The 15,257-nt window shown below is 43.9% G+C and overlaps 5 non-coding genes across 5 annotated transcripts; 3 read left to right on the top strand and 2 right to left on the bottom strand.

The window, feature by feature from the left end:
* Positions 1-69: 69 nt before the first annotated feature.
* Positions 70-142, top strand: TRNAV-CAC. The gene has a single exon. It is a non-coding gene; the product is annotated as a tRNA-Val (tRNA).
* A 393-nt stretch (positions 143-535) lies between these two features.
* On the top strand, positions 536-608 carry TRNAK-CUU. Its single transcript has one exon. It is a non-coding gene; the product is annotated as a tRNA-Lys (tRNA).
* A 3,319-nt stretch (positions 609-3,927) lies between these two features.
* On the top strand, positions 3,928-4,000 carry TRNAV-AAC. The gene has a single exon. It is a non-coding gene; the product is annotated as a tRNA-Val (tRNA).
* Positions 4,001-12,832: 8,832 nt separating this feature from the next.
* Positions 12,833-12,905, bottom strand: TRNAK-CUU. Its single transcript has one exon. It is a non-coding gene; the product is annotated as a tRNA-Lys (tRNA).
* Positions 12,906-13,459: 554 nt separating this feature from the next.
* TRNAA-UGC lies at positions 13,460-13,531 on the bottom strand. Its single transcript has one exon. It is a non-coding gene; the product is annotated as a tRNA-Ala (tRNA).
* Between the last annotated feature and the right edge of the window lie 1,726 nt (positions 13,532-15,257).

Below are 15,257 nucleotides of genomic sequence, written 5' to 3'. Positions count from 1 at the left end.
TCATTTTAGCTCACCATTGAGGACTATGGGTAGATTCAGGGAGGTGTTAGTCAAACTTAGACACTAAGGGTTTCCGTAGTGTAGTGGTTATCACGTTCGCCTCACACGCGAAAGGTCCCCGGTTCGAAACCGGGCGGAAACACGCCTTTTGGTCTATTTTCCAGTTCTTCGGTCAATTCATCCCATTAGCTGGAGAACAGGTGGTTGTTACATGGAAGGAAGGTCATGTGTATATCTTATCTGTGTCTGTTTGTGGGAGTTTGTGACTGAAGCGGGACCACAGGAGAGTCAGCTTACAGCAGGCTCTCCGTGAGTGCTCGCAATGTAAATTCAGGTCTCTGACTGCTGCTGATAATCTTTTGATCTCAGAAGCCCACTGGGCTATGTCTCCCACATCCAGGAGCCTAGTGACTAACACAGAGCTAGGCGCACAGCAGGTGGTCCATAATACCTGTACAGTTGGTTCTGAAACTATATTGGTATCCCTGCATCTGAATCTTGGTCCCTTGAGACAGAAAATGCAACCTTACCTGTCGCCCGGCTAGCTCAGTCGGTAGAGCATGAGACTCTTAATCTCAGGGTCGTGGGTTCGAGCCCCACGTTGGGCGTTTAAGTGTCTTTTTGGAAACCATTTCGTTGCCAAAACGACTTTGCACTCTCCGCACGAAAGCCTTCCCAGTTATGTCAGAGCCAGAGCTAGAAAAGTGATCTCCAGTAGCTGAGCGAAGGACCTCAAATTGGAATACACTCCACACCAAAACGCTCGCCGGCCTTAGGGATTTGAGTGAGGATGGGGTGCCGACGGACAAATTCCAGTGTCTGACCCTCCAGCAGCCATTACCGAAGTCCGCCTGCCTACGTTCAGCTAGGACCAAGCGCCTTCTGTTTATCAGAAGACCGGCCTGTCCCAGACTTGAAGCACCGGGAAGGACACGTAGTTTCCTGAAGCTGTGATGGAACCCCAAAACCCCCCCACCTGGACGTTCCTCAGTCTAAATCGTAGCCCGGTGATATGCTAGATATCACCTTACTAGGTGATATAGAGGTCGAGATTCCGTGTTCTCAGTACCACCGCCTGTTTTCCCCACTGTAATGGACCCTCATCTTCAGTATATTCTCTTTATGCTCCATTTTAAGTGTCACTCTTTTTTGCGAGATGTTACTTCGCACATTGCAGCGTCCACATTTGCCCCCACACGTAAAGGAATGAAAAATTACACTTTATTTTGGAACATCCTGACTGACATGAACGCCCTGACGTCTTGTCACAAAATTTTTCCTTAACTGCAATTGAAATTCGATTATTTTGTTGACTATTTCCAGCCTATTTTTTACTTTGCGGCTAGAGAAGTCTCCCCACATACACAGCAAACCACAAGAGGAGGCTGCTGGTCATATAAAGCTGGTTTATTAACCTTGCTAAGAAGGATAGCTGAAGGGGGATGGGTTCTGGAAGTGGTATCCTGAAGCCCCCTGAGAGCAATTAGCACTGGAATAGGTTAGGTTTGTGAAATAGGCAGAGTTGCTGGTTCAGTCCTCTTTCATGCGCCTCTGGGGAGTTACTGTTGCTCTGGTCTTATCTTGCAGTATAAGGGTCAAAAAACCTGGTGTTGGAAGAGTGTGAACTTTGATAGTTCATCTTGCACAAAGGCTTGTGGATTCCATTGCAAATTGTGGGTTCAGGGTAATTTTTAAAAACTTTTATCACCTTCACTGGGATTGTAAAATATTCCTTTATAAATGCTGACTTTTTAATGAAAGGGAAACCATAGCAGTTAAGGTTCTCTTTCCTGTCTTCCCATAATCTGAGTATTCCCGGGAGGTTTTTGCTACAATTCCAGCTTTTCTCTGCTCTCCACTCCTTCCACTGCAGCCCCTCCTGCTGGCCCAGTCTGAAATGCACCCCTCTGAGTAAGTGACCCACACTTCTCTTGGCACAAAGGAGTCAGATTCCTCAGTTCATTTGTTCAGCAAAAGTATAGGATCCTGGCAGGATCTTTGGTCTTTATACTAAAGGGTGATGATAGGCCACAGAGGCAGAGGGACTCACTCTAATTTTCATTTAAGAGTGATCCTTCAGAAATGGTGAGCAGTAGGTATAAGGGAAGTGTGATTGGAAGGATTGCTATAGTCCAGACAAAAGATGGCTAACAAAGGGGTGAGTCAGCAGCCAGTGAAGGAGCTGGATGCATGGTTTGTACCTTGGGCAGTAGAGGGTCTCCTGTGTTTCTTCTTTAGGTGATTTAATAACGGAGTTACAGAGGAGAGAGAAGTCCACAGAAGTCCTCTTTGTTAGTGGTTTTGCTTTCCCTGGTTTCAGTTACTCTGGGTCAACTGTGGTCCCAAAATATTAAATGAAAAAATCCAGAAATAAACAATTTATAAGTTTTAAATTGCTGGCCATTCTGAGCAGCAAGATGAAATTTTATGCCATTATAATCCCATTGGCCCAGGACGTCAATAATCCCTTAGTCCTAAGTATCCACACTGTATATGCTACCCAAGGTTAGTCAGTTAGTAGCCATCTGGGTTATCAGCAGAAAGTCAAGGTGTCATAGTGCTTGTGTTCAAATAAACCTTATTTTACTTAATAATAGCCCTAAAGTGCAAGAATACTGGTGCTGGCAATGTAAAGGAAAGAGCATATTTTGTGGTTTCAGGCATCCATTGGGGGCCTTGGAACATATCCTGTGCAAACAAGGGGTACTACTGTAATGAGTTCAACCTTGAACAGGTTGGGAGATGTCTAAAAGGACACGTGGATCTGAAAGCCTGGGGAGAACGCTCATTGCTGAAGCCCCAGATGCCGGGATAAAAGTTGGGTCAAGCTGTGAGCGAGGATCTGACTCTCCAGGGAAGATGGCCTGCAGTAGATGGAAGAGGAGTTGGAAGAGGAGGGGAACCAGAAGGAAAGCTTCCACCAAGGCCAAGGGAGTCGAAATGTGCAAAAAGGGGGTCAGAGGAACAGATAGGTAGAATTAAATTATGGTCTACTGTGGGAAAGCGGTAAAGCATTCATGGATTGGGATCACTGCTGGCTCCTGGTGACTTGAACTAGGCTGGGCGAGAGGTCCCCTCGCCTGTGCTCTGGAAAGTGGCTTCCGCGTCACAGACTCACCAAGGTGTCCTGCTCAGTAGGACTCAGTCTCAACTCCAATTCCTGCCTCCCCAGGTCTACAGGAATAAGAGTAATAGAGGGAAAACATTTTGCAATATTAAACCATCGATACTTTTGAATTTGCATAAATGTAGATCCACATATAACGTGTTAAAACATCCCATTTCTGGACATTAAATGCTAGGATCGATGAGTTTTATTTTTATATATACATTATATTTTCAAAATTTAATAACACTTTTAGCTTTATTTAAATATCATTGACTTAAAATTGGACATTCATTCGTTTCAATTTTCCCGTTTAAAATAGATATTTTACATAATTTATAAGAAATATAGTTATTTTCAAAAGCATGTGTAAAATTATTTTTGCCTCTACAGCTATTTTAATTTACATTTTGACGAAATATATTCAATATATTCAAAGTATATGCATATACTTTGAATGCATTTTGGTTTTTAGTTCGTTAGATTGTAACTGTCAATAGAGCACAAATTATGTGAGGATTTCAACCCTGCAACTATCTTTCTAAGAAATATTTCCAAAGCTGCATTTTACTTTCCCTCCTGCTATGCCCGCTGCTTTTGCTTACTTTTTTTTATTTTCTATTACTGGATGTGACTGATTTCATGACCCACTAACGGGTAGCGCTCTGCAGCTTGACAAAAATTATTACCCACGAACAGCACAGTATTTGTACTCGGGAATACTATCAGAAGGCTCCGAACTGACGGAAGAAATTGGAAGACCCAGGTGGTGACTATGACATAATCCTTATAGGATTCAGGAAAAGCTGTAACCCCTATCTGTTTCCGTAGTGTAGTGGTTATCACGTTCGCCTAACACGCGAAAGGTCCCCGGTTCGAAACCGGGCGGAAACAGTTGATGACTTTATGAGGTTCTTGTTTAGTCTGATTAGTAATTTGTTGTTGGAATGCACGTGCAGGTCTGTGTAACACGTCTTTGCAGTTTTATCCGTATTCCTATCTTTTCCAAGCCATTATCACTTGACTTCAGTCAGGATACTCCCGGCCTCTCTGGGTTTGTGGTGCGAAGAAGCTGGCCGATGTCATTAGGAATTGCCTTCAAGGGGCTTGCAATCACGGCCGATAAATAGGCAACAAAAGGCGGGAATGCCACAAAACGATAAATTAAATATAAAACAGTAGAAGAAGGAATGAGTTGGGAATGTATGGCGGAAATGAGTCCAGAGAAAAGGTTTTTTAGAGGACGGTAAGCGCGGTTGCAATAACCGCGCCGTGGACAACGCGGCGGGCAGATGCGTCCTGGCCTGCGGTGGCACGTCCTTCAGAGAGACCCAATAGTCCTGCTCCAGCGCGAGGCCAGTGAAGCTTTGATGCAATGCTGAAAGCAAGGAAAGGCCAGCGTAGGGGAAATGGGGGGCGGAGCCGAAGGAGGCGGAAGGGGAAAGAGAGGGGGCACAGGGAGAAATTCCAGTCAGCACAGCACGGCGGTGAAGCCGCTGCTCCTGCCGTGGACTCCCGGGGAACCCATCGCTGCCGCCTCGCGCCATGAGCCTGCGCAAGGTCCCCGCCGCCCAAGAGCCTGGGCTTCTCCGCTGACCGTTTTGCTCCCAGCCCACACCTCCTGGCCCGCCGGTCGTCAGTGCGGTCGCCCTTGCGGCTCCCTCTTGTTTTACCCACCGGTTTGAAACAAGTCAGTACAGTTCTCCCACCCCAGGCTTCGACTGCAGGAGTGTCTCCTTTCCTGCCCCCCACCCCCCTCCCACGAAGCTAAGCTCCTCGGTGGCCCCAGGACCCTGGGAGGCCAGAACCATCACTCAGTCCTGTCACTCTCTCCAGGTAGATTTTGATCTGTGCCTCAGCTAACATGAGTTCTCATCATCTTCCTTGTGAGACACTAAAAGAATCCAAAACAACACAACCTCAAAGCACCAGCTGGGTTGGACAACAAGCTTGTGTAAGTCATACTGCTTTGGGGTTACAATTAATACTAACTTGTCATTATAGCTTTGTGGCTTTCTTAGACTCGCCTTGCTTCAATAACACTATTATTCTGATTTTGAGGCTGAAATTGTAGCTGCTTGTCAGTGTAGGCCCCTTTCCTTCAGCCCCTTTGTCCTTTCAGAGTTGCCCAGACAATTTGAAAGCATTCTTGTTTCCTGGCAGCAAGCACATTCCCAGCCTGGCTATAATTTTTCCTGTCCTAGGATCCAAGGGAAAGGCTAGGATTCAGGGAGCTCAATTTTTCTTTCTTTCTTTTTTTTTTTTTTCAGTGAAGAGTAAAAGAAAAGAGGCAAATCTGGGTGCCAGGGCAGTACATGGGGCAGAAGGCCCCTGGCTCCCCATTTCCAAGTTACCCTAGGGAAATAGTTTAAAGGATGTGAGTTCATTCACATTGAGGGTTCTACTTAATTGTAGCTTTGCTAGATCTCTACTTTTTTTTTCAAATAAATATTTCACTCTATAACACCATTACTCTACAAAATTTTCTACCTAAATTTTTAATTTGTTACTAAAAACTAATTATGTTGCTTTTTAAAAAACCTTTTTATCAAGAAACAAACTAGAGAGAATGGTATTATGAAACCCCAAGTACCCATCACCCAGCTTCAACAATTTTCTCTTTTCCACAATTCCTGTTTTACCTCTACCTCCACCATTTCCCACCCCCACCCTCTCACTACCTGCCCCTGCACACTGCAACCCCCCCGCCCAAGTTCTTTATAGTCCTCAGATCCCACAGACTATCCTTCTATACTATAGTTACTCTGTTGACCATCTCCCCTTCCCTCTGGTAGTTTTGGTACTCTGTAGAACTTGAAATTTCTTTGAAATTTAGGAAATAATATTACTAGGTACAGATCTCATGAATTTGGGCTCTGCTATGGATGAGACACTTGCATCAAACCTATGATGTGCCCCTATTAAAAGGAAACTTCATCTATTTATTCATTACATTGCAATAAGAAACAGGCTAGGTCCCTACCCTCCTGTTTACCTTCTGATAGGCAATTAAAATAACAAACAAGTAAATAGATAAAGAAATAACCACAGCCCTGGCAGGGTGGCTCAATTGCTTGGAGCGTTGTCCAGATCTAGGCATGCACAAGAGGCAACCAGTGGATCTCTCTCTCTCTCTCTTTCTCCTCTCCCTCCCCCTTATCCCTTCCTCTTTCTCTAAAAAATCAATAAACATATCCTGAGGTAAGGATTAAAAAAAAGCCAAAACACCTCAGAGTTATAAGTGTTACAGTCTATAGAGGGTTCCTCCCCACCTATCTAGGTTCGTTTTGCCCACCACCTGAGGAAAGATGTCTCTTAATACCAGAGATCAGTGAAAAGGAAAGGAATGTATTATTCATTTGAAATAACGCAAACTAAAGTTCCCCACAAATGCACACAGTCCTCCCAGCACCCTTCACGTGGCAAAAGGGAGCACTTCCAAAGCCTCATGGTCCTGACTCTCCCCCAAGTCTCATTGTCCCAACCAAGACACCAAAGCCATGTAGTCCTAAACAGATGTGGTCCCAAAAAGAGAGATGCAGTTCCAAAAGAGAGACGTCCTGTCCCCAAAAAAGACACCAAATGGCTGCTTTGCTGCGTTTAAATCCCAGTGCCAATCTTCTTCTGCAGCCCTATTTCCGGCTCCTCCCACAATTGGCTACAGCTGCCAGTTTTCTGGGCAGGTGTGCCCTGTGGTGTGGAGCCAATGATCTCCAAGCTCTTCTAGATCCTATTACAAATCCCTATTTGGGGCTCCCTTCTTGGCTGCACCGTGTTACATAAGGACCGTGAAAAACTTAAAGATTAAAGATGGTGACCTGATAAAGTGGCAGGCAAGCAGATGACAACATTAGAGAGATGGGCCAGGAACAATTTGACAATGAACTGAGTCAGAAAGATAAAGAGCCAGCCTTTCAAAGATATTAGAGAAGACACCTAAAGTAAGAGGGAGCTTAGTAGGTTCAAGGACAGAGGAAAGACTAGGAGCTTGGAGAGTAAGGAGCCACAGCAAATACCTCCTTTGGCTCTGCATCCTGATGGCACCACCTCCATCATTTGTTGTTTTTCCTTGCAAGTGGATTGAAAACTTTGTGGAGGACACTGGATTCTTAGAGGACTCCCAGGCCAATAAGAAAAAGAGTAGGACCTCAATGTGGAGTTCTTAAGAGCAGATGGATGAACACGTAGGTTCATTCAGAAGATTGCAAATAAATGACTCCCAGCCAAGATGGAGGTGTAGGTAGACACACTGTGCCTCCTTGCACAACCAAAAGAAAGACAACAACAATTAAAAAAAAAAACAACCAGAACTGACAGAAAATCGAACTGTACAGAAGTCCAACAACCAAGGATTCAAAGTAGACACAATTCATTCAGACCAGTAGGAAGGGCAGAGTCGGACGCTCAGAGAGGACTCGTGGCAAGGCGGTGGCTGGAGGACCCAGTGCCAGATTGTGGAGTGGGCAAGCAAGGCTGCAGTGGCCAGCAAGGCTGTGGCAATGGCGGCTGGTGGAGTGGGTGATCCCACATTCTTGTGCAGATAAATTGGGAGGAACAACTGGGGAGCAAGAGAAACCCACAATCCAGGGTCCCAGCGCCAGGAAATAAAGCCTCAAACCTCTGACTGAAAACACCTGTGGGGGTTATGGTTGCATTAAGAGACCCCCAGCTTCACAGGAATGTTCATTGAAGAGACCCACAGGGTCCTAGAACATACAAAAGCCCACTCACCCTGGAACCAGCACCAGAGAGGTTCAGTTTGCTTGGGGGAAGCGGTGGAAGGGACTGAAATCTGAGCAAGAACAGAGCAAGCGCCACTGTTCCCTCTCAGACCCTGCCTCCACATACAGCATTACAACACAGTGACTAAGGTGCCCTGCCCTGGTGAACACCTAAGGCTCCACCCCTCATACATAACAGGTGCATCAAGACAAAAAAATGGCCAAAAGGAGAGAACGGATCAAAGCTCCAGAAAAAATACAACTAAGAGACGAAGAGATAGCCAACCTACCAGTTGCACAGTTCAAAACACTGGTGATCAGGATGCTCACAGAATTGTTGAATTTGGTCTCAAATTAAATGAAAAAATGAAGGCTGCACTAAGTGAAATGAAAAAACATGCACAGGGAACTGATAGTGATGGGAAGGAAACTGGGACTCAAATCAACAGTGTGGAAGAAGAAACATCCAACCAGAACAGAATGAAGAAACAAGAATTCAAAAAAATGAGGAGAGGCTTAGAAACCTCCAGGACATCTTTAAATGTTCCAACATCCAAATTATAGGGGTGCCAGAAGGAGAAGAGGAAGAACAACAAGTGGAAAACTTATTTGAACAAATAATAAAGGAGAACTTCCCCAGTCTGGCAAAGGAAATAGACTTCCAAAAAGTCCAGGAAGCTCAGAGAGTCCCAAAGAAGTTAGACCCAAGGAGGAACACATCAAGGTACATCATAATTACATTACCCAAGATTAAAATGAAGGAAAGAATCCTAGAAGCAGCAAGAGATAAGGAGACAGTTACCTACAAAGGAGTTCCCATCAGACTATCAGCTGATTTCTCAAAAGAGACCTTGCAGGCAAGAAGAGGCTGGAAAGAAGTATTCCAAGTCATGAAAGTCAAGGACCTACATCCAAGATTGCTCTATCCAGCAAAGCTTTCATTTAGAATGGAAGGACAGATACAGTGCTTCTCAGATAAGGTCAAGTTCAAAGAGTTCATCATCACCCAGCCCTTATTATATGAAATGTTAAAGAGATTTATCTAAGAAAAAGAAGATTAAAAAATGAACAGTAAAATGACAGCAAACTCATGGTTATTGACAACCACACCTAAAACAAAAGCATAAGCAAACAACTAGAACAGGAACAGAAACACAGAAATGGAGATCATATGGAGGGTTATCAACAGGGGAGTGGGAGGGGGAGAGAGGGGGGAAAGGTATAGAGAATAAGTAGCATAGATGGTAGGTAGAAAATAGACAGGGGGAGGGTTAGAATAGTATAGAAAAAGTAGAAGCCCAAGAACTTATACATATGACCCATGGACATGAACTAAAGAGGGGAAATGTGGGTGGGAGGAGGTGCGAAGGGGGGAAGGGGAGCGAAGAGGGGGAAATGGGACAATTGTAATAGCATAATCAATAAAATATATTTAAAAAAAGATTGCAGATAAGCAGTACACCTGGGGTTTCTAGGTGCTGTGAGTAGGTGGTTAAAGCAAGGGGTCTGCAGGAGCAATGAAAGTTCAGACATCTGCTCTGCACTCCAGCCATATGACCTAACCAGTGCCTCCCTCTCCTCCCACTAAAAGAGGTTTCAGACAGATACATCTGTAATTGCCATTTGAAATGTCTAAGAGAATAAATATCACCAATGGCTTAGGTGTTCATGATGATACCTTATTTAATGAAAGGGTTTTTTCTTATAAATTGCTAATTTATAAGAAAAACACATTTATAATTTGCATTTTAAATGCTATTTATTTTAAAACCTTGTTTTAATATTTGATTTAAAACCTTAAGAATAACCATAACAGCATTATTTATAGTAGCCAAGTGCTGGAAGCAGCCTAAGTGCCCATCAGTAAGTGAGTGGATCAAAAAACTGTGGTTCATTTACACAATGTAATACTACACAGCAGGAAGAAAGTAGGAACTCCTACCTTTGTGACAGCATGGATGGTACTAGAGAGCATTATGCTAAGTGAAATAAGCCAAGTGGTGAAAGGCAAATACCATATGATCTCACCTATAAGTGGAACCTAATCAACAAAACAAACAAGCAAGCAAAATAGAACCAGAGACATGGAAATCAAGAACAAAGTAACAATGACCAGGAGGGAGTAGAGAGGGGATAAATGAGGAGAAGAATGGGAATGGGCAAGTGAAGGGACATGTATAGAAGACCCATGGGCACAGACAACAAGGTACAGATTGACTGTGGGGAGGGGTTCCGGCAGGGGAGAGCAAGTCGGGGGAGGGGAATGTGGGACAATTGGAACTGAAGAACAAAAAAAGAATAAAGTGGCACTGGCTGGTGTAGTTCAGTGGATTGAGCACGGGCTTGTGAACCAAAAGATTGCTGGTTTGATTCCCCATCAGGGCACATACTTAGGTTAAGGGCCAGATCCCCAGTAGGGGGTGTGTGAGAGGCAGCCACACATTGATGTTTCTCTCCCTCTGTCCTTTCCTTCCCCTTTCTCTAAAAATAAACAAATAAAGTCTTTTTCAAAATTGTACTTATCTAAAAATATGTTAGGAATAGTGTAGGTTTGAACATTTACAACTAATGCACTGAATATTAAGTACAGAACAAGCTTGCATTCTTTTCCATATTCAAAAGCCTTCCCCTTGCCCTTAGACACTAAACATCTCAAATGACAACAGAGAGGGTTTCCCAAAATATCCAGTGATTTTAAGCCAATGAGTCCTGACACAGAGAGAAGAAGCAGGTCATTCTGGGTCATCTTTTTGGCCACTCTTCCTTTTGCAGGCAGTCCTTCAGAATCAGGTTGCTCTGGGTGACATTTTATCTTTCTCCTTACCCAAAATTCACACTCCCCAGGACACCAGCGTATGATTGAGAACTGTCTTTTATCTGGGAGTCTTGCACCTTTAAGCCCATATGAAGTGATATAAATGACAATGAAATAAGGGGGTGAGCATCTGATGTGGGTTGGGCCATGTCTCCCACAGACCCTGGGGGAATGACTTGGTAAAGTCTAGAAAGGGAAACCAATGATGGTTTAAGAGCTGACACTGGAGTATTTTTAGACTTGTTAGAAAATAGGCATGAATATATTAAACTTAGAGATGATTTTCTGTTTCAAATGAGGTTTTCAAACGAATATAGTCAAGTGGATGGTTGATGAATAATTTGTTTGTAAATTATATATAATCATTATTATAATACTACTTCACAAACTACATGCATGATCTAACAGTTTGTATATGCCTCATGTGATACCAACCAAGTAAAAAATCATATACAAACTTAATTTCTTATATCTGGTTTGATTCTTCCTGTGCAAGAGAGTAAATTTTGCAGAGTAAGAAATAACTGAGTAGGCTTTTCCAATGATGTTGTGGCTTGCAAGTTAAGAAAACATGATGGTCTCTACAGAAACAGGCCTGAAAAAAATATATATTGTCCTATAGAATTAGATTACAAGCCATAAATGAGAGTGACACTGTGATCTTCAGAATTTTTGTCAAAGTATACTCCTGTGAGTGGCAAAAGGAGGGTTCTTTGTCCTCCTGCAGGGCTGTGCCCTGCAGGCCCTGCAGTTGACATTATCTTGTAGAATAAGCAGTGAGGAGCCCTGGTAATTTTAAGGATGTGGGGGAGGGGAGAGGCACATATTTAGATTTTTTCTAAAGCAGCCCATTGCCAACAAAGCAGTGGAGAAACGGAATTTTGTTCAGGACTGGTGGGAGGAAATATCAGCTGGTAGGATCCATAGCTGTAGGACCCATCTGCTGGTAGATAATTTGCTTATTTCTATAAATTACAATAGTATATATACCTTGACCCAGTAATCTTATCTCTGGAATTTGCCTCATAGATACAAGTGCAAAAGTGCAAAATGACAACGCTACATGCTTACTACCTGCAGCATTAATTGTAATAAGAAGAGATTGGAAACAATATAAATGTCCATCAGGAGGTGATATGTTAAACAAATTATGATTCATCTACAACAGAACAATAAGAAGGTGCAAAAAGAGATTGAGAAAACTTTGTCTTGAGATAGAAATATCTTCAAAATATAACAGAGCTGTAATTATATTTTTGTGTAGAATAAAGGAAAATAAAAATATACTTCCATCACAAAATTCTGGCAGAATATGTGCAGATACACAAATTGTTATCTAGGGAGGGAGAGTGGAAGTTAGACGTTTTTCATTGAATATATTTATAGGTAGTTCAATTTTTGAACAGTGTATTACCTACTCAAAAGATGTTTTAAAAACCTTCTTTTGTGTGTATATGAAGCCTCTGTGGAAAATGGTATGCAGATTTCTCAAAGAAAATTAAACCCAGAAATAGCATATTCAGAAATTCCACTCCTAGTATATTCCCAAAATAAGCAAAAGTAGGTACTCGAATGTATATTTGTACACCTAAATTCACAGCAGCATTATTCTCAATAGCCAAAATGTGGAAGGAGCCCAAGTATCTGTGGATACATGAGTGGATAAACAAAATATGGCATACACATGCAATGGATTATTATTCAACCTTAAAAGAAAGGAAAATTTGACACATGCTACAGCATGAGTGAACCTTGTAGGCATTATGCTAAGTGAAATAAGCTAGTCACAAAAGAACAAATGTTGTATGACTTGTCTTACATGAGATACCTAGAGTAGTAAAATTCATAGAGACAGGAAGTGGAATGCCAGGGGCTAGGGGAAGGAAAGAGTGGGAAGTAATTGTTTACTGGGTCAAAAGTTTCAGTTGGGGAAGTTATAAAAACTTTGAGATGGATTGTGGTGAGGGTTAGAACTGTACACTTAAAAATGGTTCAAGTGGTAAATTTTGTTCTGCATGTTTTATGCTTTTTAAAACTCACTTTGTTCAATGATCAAGAGTATTGCCACTAAAAGACCAAACAAAGTATTGAGCACAGGAAATTTTCACTGTATTATTTCTTCATTTTTCAGAGATTGATCGATAAGGTAATTAATGAGTATTTTAGGAGTAAGAAAAAAACGCACCGCTTCGCCCAACGTGGGGCTCGAACCCACGACCCTGAGATTAAGAGTCTCATGCTCTACCGACTGAGCTAGCCGGGCGCAGCTGACTACTTCCCTTTTGCATGTCACTAACAAGTATTAACTTGATGATGCCATTCGGCTGGCGTTCAGTTCCAAGTTTGAAGTTCAAGGCCGGAAACTCAAACTCTGTGGATCGTACCAGGTCCTCCCTTCCACTTCCGTCCGTTTTCTGTTGTCTGTTGCCAATGACCTAGCCCTTTACTATCCGCGGGAAGCTCACGGAGTGAAGAGGAAACGTGCGCATCACCAAGCCTCTGGAGCGCTCACCCTGTGAGTTTTTAATCTAGAGTTAAAAGGCAGAGTCAGGGAATGGGAGTGTGCGAGGTCCGCAGCCGACCCCTCTATGTGGGCAGAACGCCGCGATCTGGGGGTAGTGAGCACAATGCAATGTACAGAAGATGTATTATAGAATTGTACACCTTAAACCTATTGTAATTTATTAACCAATATCACACCAGTAAATTTAATAAATAATTTTTTTTTTGACCTCCACGATCTGAGGGTTTCCCCCAGGGTTATGGGAGCACACTGCATTTCGCAAACAAGAACTAAAAGCAACCACAAAACTACAATGGAGATGCCGGGGATCGAACCCGGGGCCTCATACATGCAAAGCATGCGCTCTACCACTGAGCTACATCCCCTCCTCGCGAGCTCAGCTCTTCTTCTGCTTCCCTAGAAGTTTCCTATAGGCGGGCACCCGTGGGCTGACAGCCTCCTCAGGGCCTGACGTCCCAGAGGCTGCGAACCTGAGGGGACAATGTCGCGAATAGTCTTCTACTAAGTAACTACAGGGGCGCAACTTCGATCGAAGGACGCTGGGGAGAGAACAGGGCCGGTGTAAACACCTGGAGGCGGCGGTGGAAACAGAAGGGGAAGTCATTTGACACGATGCCTCAAATGAACAGTGAGCCGAGAAAGAAAAGTAAAGAAGACCCTATGCTGGATGCTGCGTTTATAAAACAAAAAGAGGGAGGCCTATAGTAAAATATATAATATTTGTATAAAATAATTAATAATTTCTGGGGATGGGGAGCAGACTGGGGTCTAGGCGATAGGCCCTTTTCTCTGTAAACCACTGTCTATCTGAATTTCGAGCCATGTCCAAATTAATTCAATCCAAGAACAGTTTACGGAGCGCCTACTGGGTATCCAGAACTGCTGGAGGAAACGGGTGGTCCAGCGGTGAACACAACTCCCACAGTCCGTCCCCTCCCACAGCTCGCGTTCCGGAGGAAGGACAGGGCTAGACAGAAAACAGAGCCAGCATTGGGCGAGAGAAGGTGGTAAGGTGCGACTGCAAACAGATTTCACTGGAAAAGGGGGCATTTGAAAGAAGACTTGAAGGAGTTGGGAAATGAGTCACACACGTATCTTGGAGGAGAGGCCCAAGGAAAGGGAACAGCCGTGCAAAGGCCCTGAGGTAGGAGCTGTCCGATGTGTTGCAGGAACGTTAACAAGGTGCTTTTGGCAGGAAGGAAACCATAGGCTGGAGTGATGAGAGATGAGTGCGAAGGGGAGGCCTAGTACCAGGGATAGGGATGAAGAACAGGATAAAAATTTACACAACAGCAAAGACTGAGACTGTCCCTCTGAAAGGTGGGAGCCACTGGAGGGTTTGAGCAGAGGAGGGCCATGATTTGACTTAAAAATAACATTGTAACAGAACTATTCACACAGCTGGGTGGAGAAAATAGGGCGGGGGAGTGGGACAAAAGGGGAAAGACTGTTGCTCACTGGAAATCATGCAATGGAGGGAGTGAGAGGCTGAGGACATGCCGACGACTGTGGATGAAGTGTGTATAGTTTTTTTCTCTTGGAGTCACAGAGGACCCCTGCTGCGACCGGTGGGGGGTGGGGTGGAGGTCCCCTAGTGGGGGCGATGGGAGATTAAGAAAGACACAACACAAACAGGTTAAGGAAAAGCAGGGGCCAGGTGGGGTATTGTCCTCTGATGGAGAAACGATGACCCTGAACATGGCCTCCGCGTTTATTTTATAGGGGTTGGTTACATAAAGCTCAAGGACGTTTTGCAGACTTAGGGACACGCTGTGGGCAAAGACTGTTCTGTTCCCAGGCTATCTAAATGATAAAGATGTCTTCTGCGAAGGTTACAGTCACATTCAGCTGAAGCTCGAGGTTATCTAATTCCTTCTCAACCCCCACGGGTTCTGGCTGTCCTCAGCTGCTGGCTTGCTCCGCTTTGCAGATGCAAGCAGTCCAGTGTGGCTTTGCCAAACACTTAACCTGTGCTTTCACATCAGCCTTCACCGTCCTCCACAGACTCCCTTGTTTTGTCCTGAGCACCTGGAGAGATGGAGATGCTGTTAAATGGAGTGGAGTGGGGAAGGCTGTGGGAGGAACACATGG

The sequence above is a fragment of the Phyllostomus hastatus genome, unplaced genomic scaffold, assembly GCF_019186645.2.
Source record: "Phyllostomus hastatus isolate PE091 unplaced genomic scaffold, TTU_PhHast_1.1 phas_contig_150, whole genome shotgun sequence".
In the NCBI taxonomy this organism is placed as follows: Eukaryota; Metazoa; Chordata; class Mammalia; order Chiroptera; family Phyllostomidae; genus Phyllostomus; species Phyllostomus hastatus.
The sequence above is the reverse complement of the archived record's forward strand: the minus strand, read 5'-3'. Positions and strand labels throughout refer to the sequence as shown.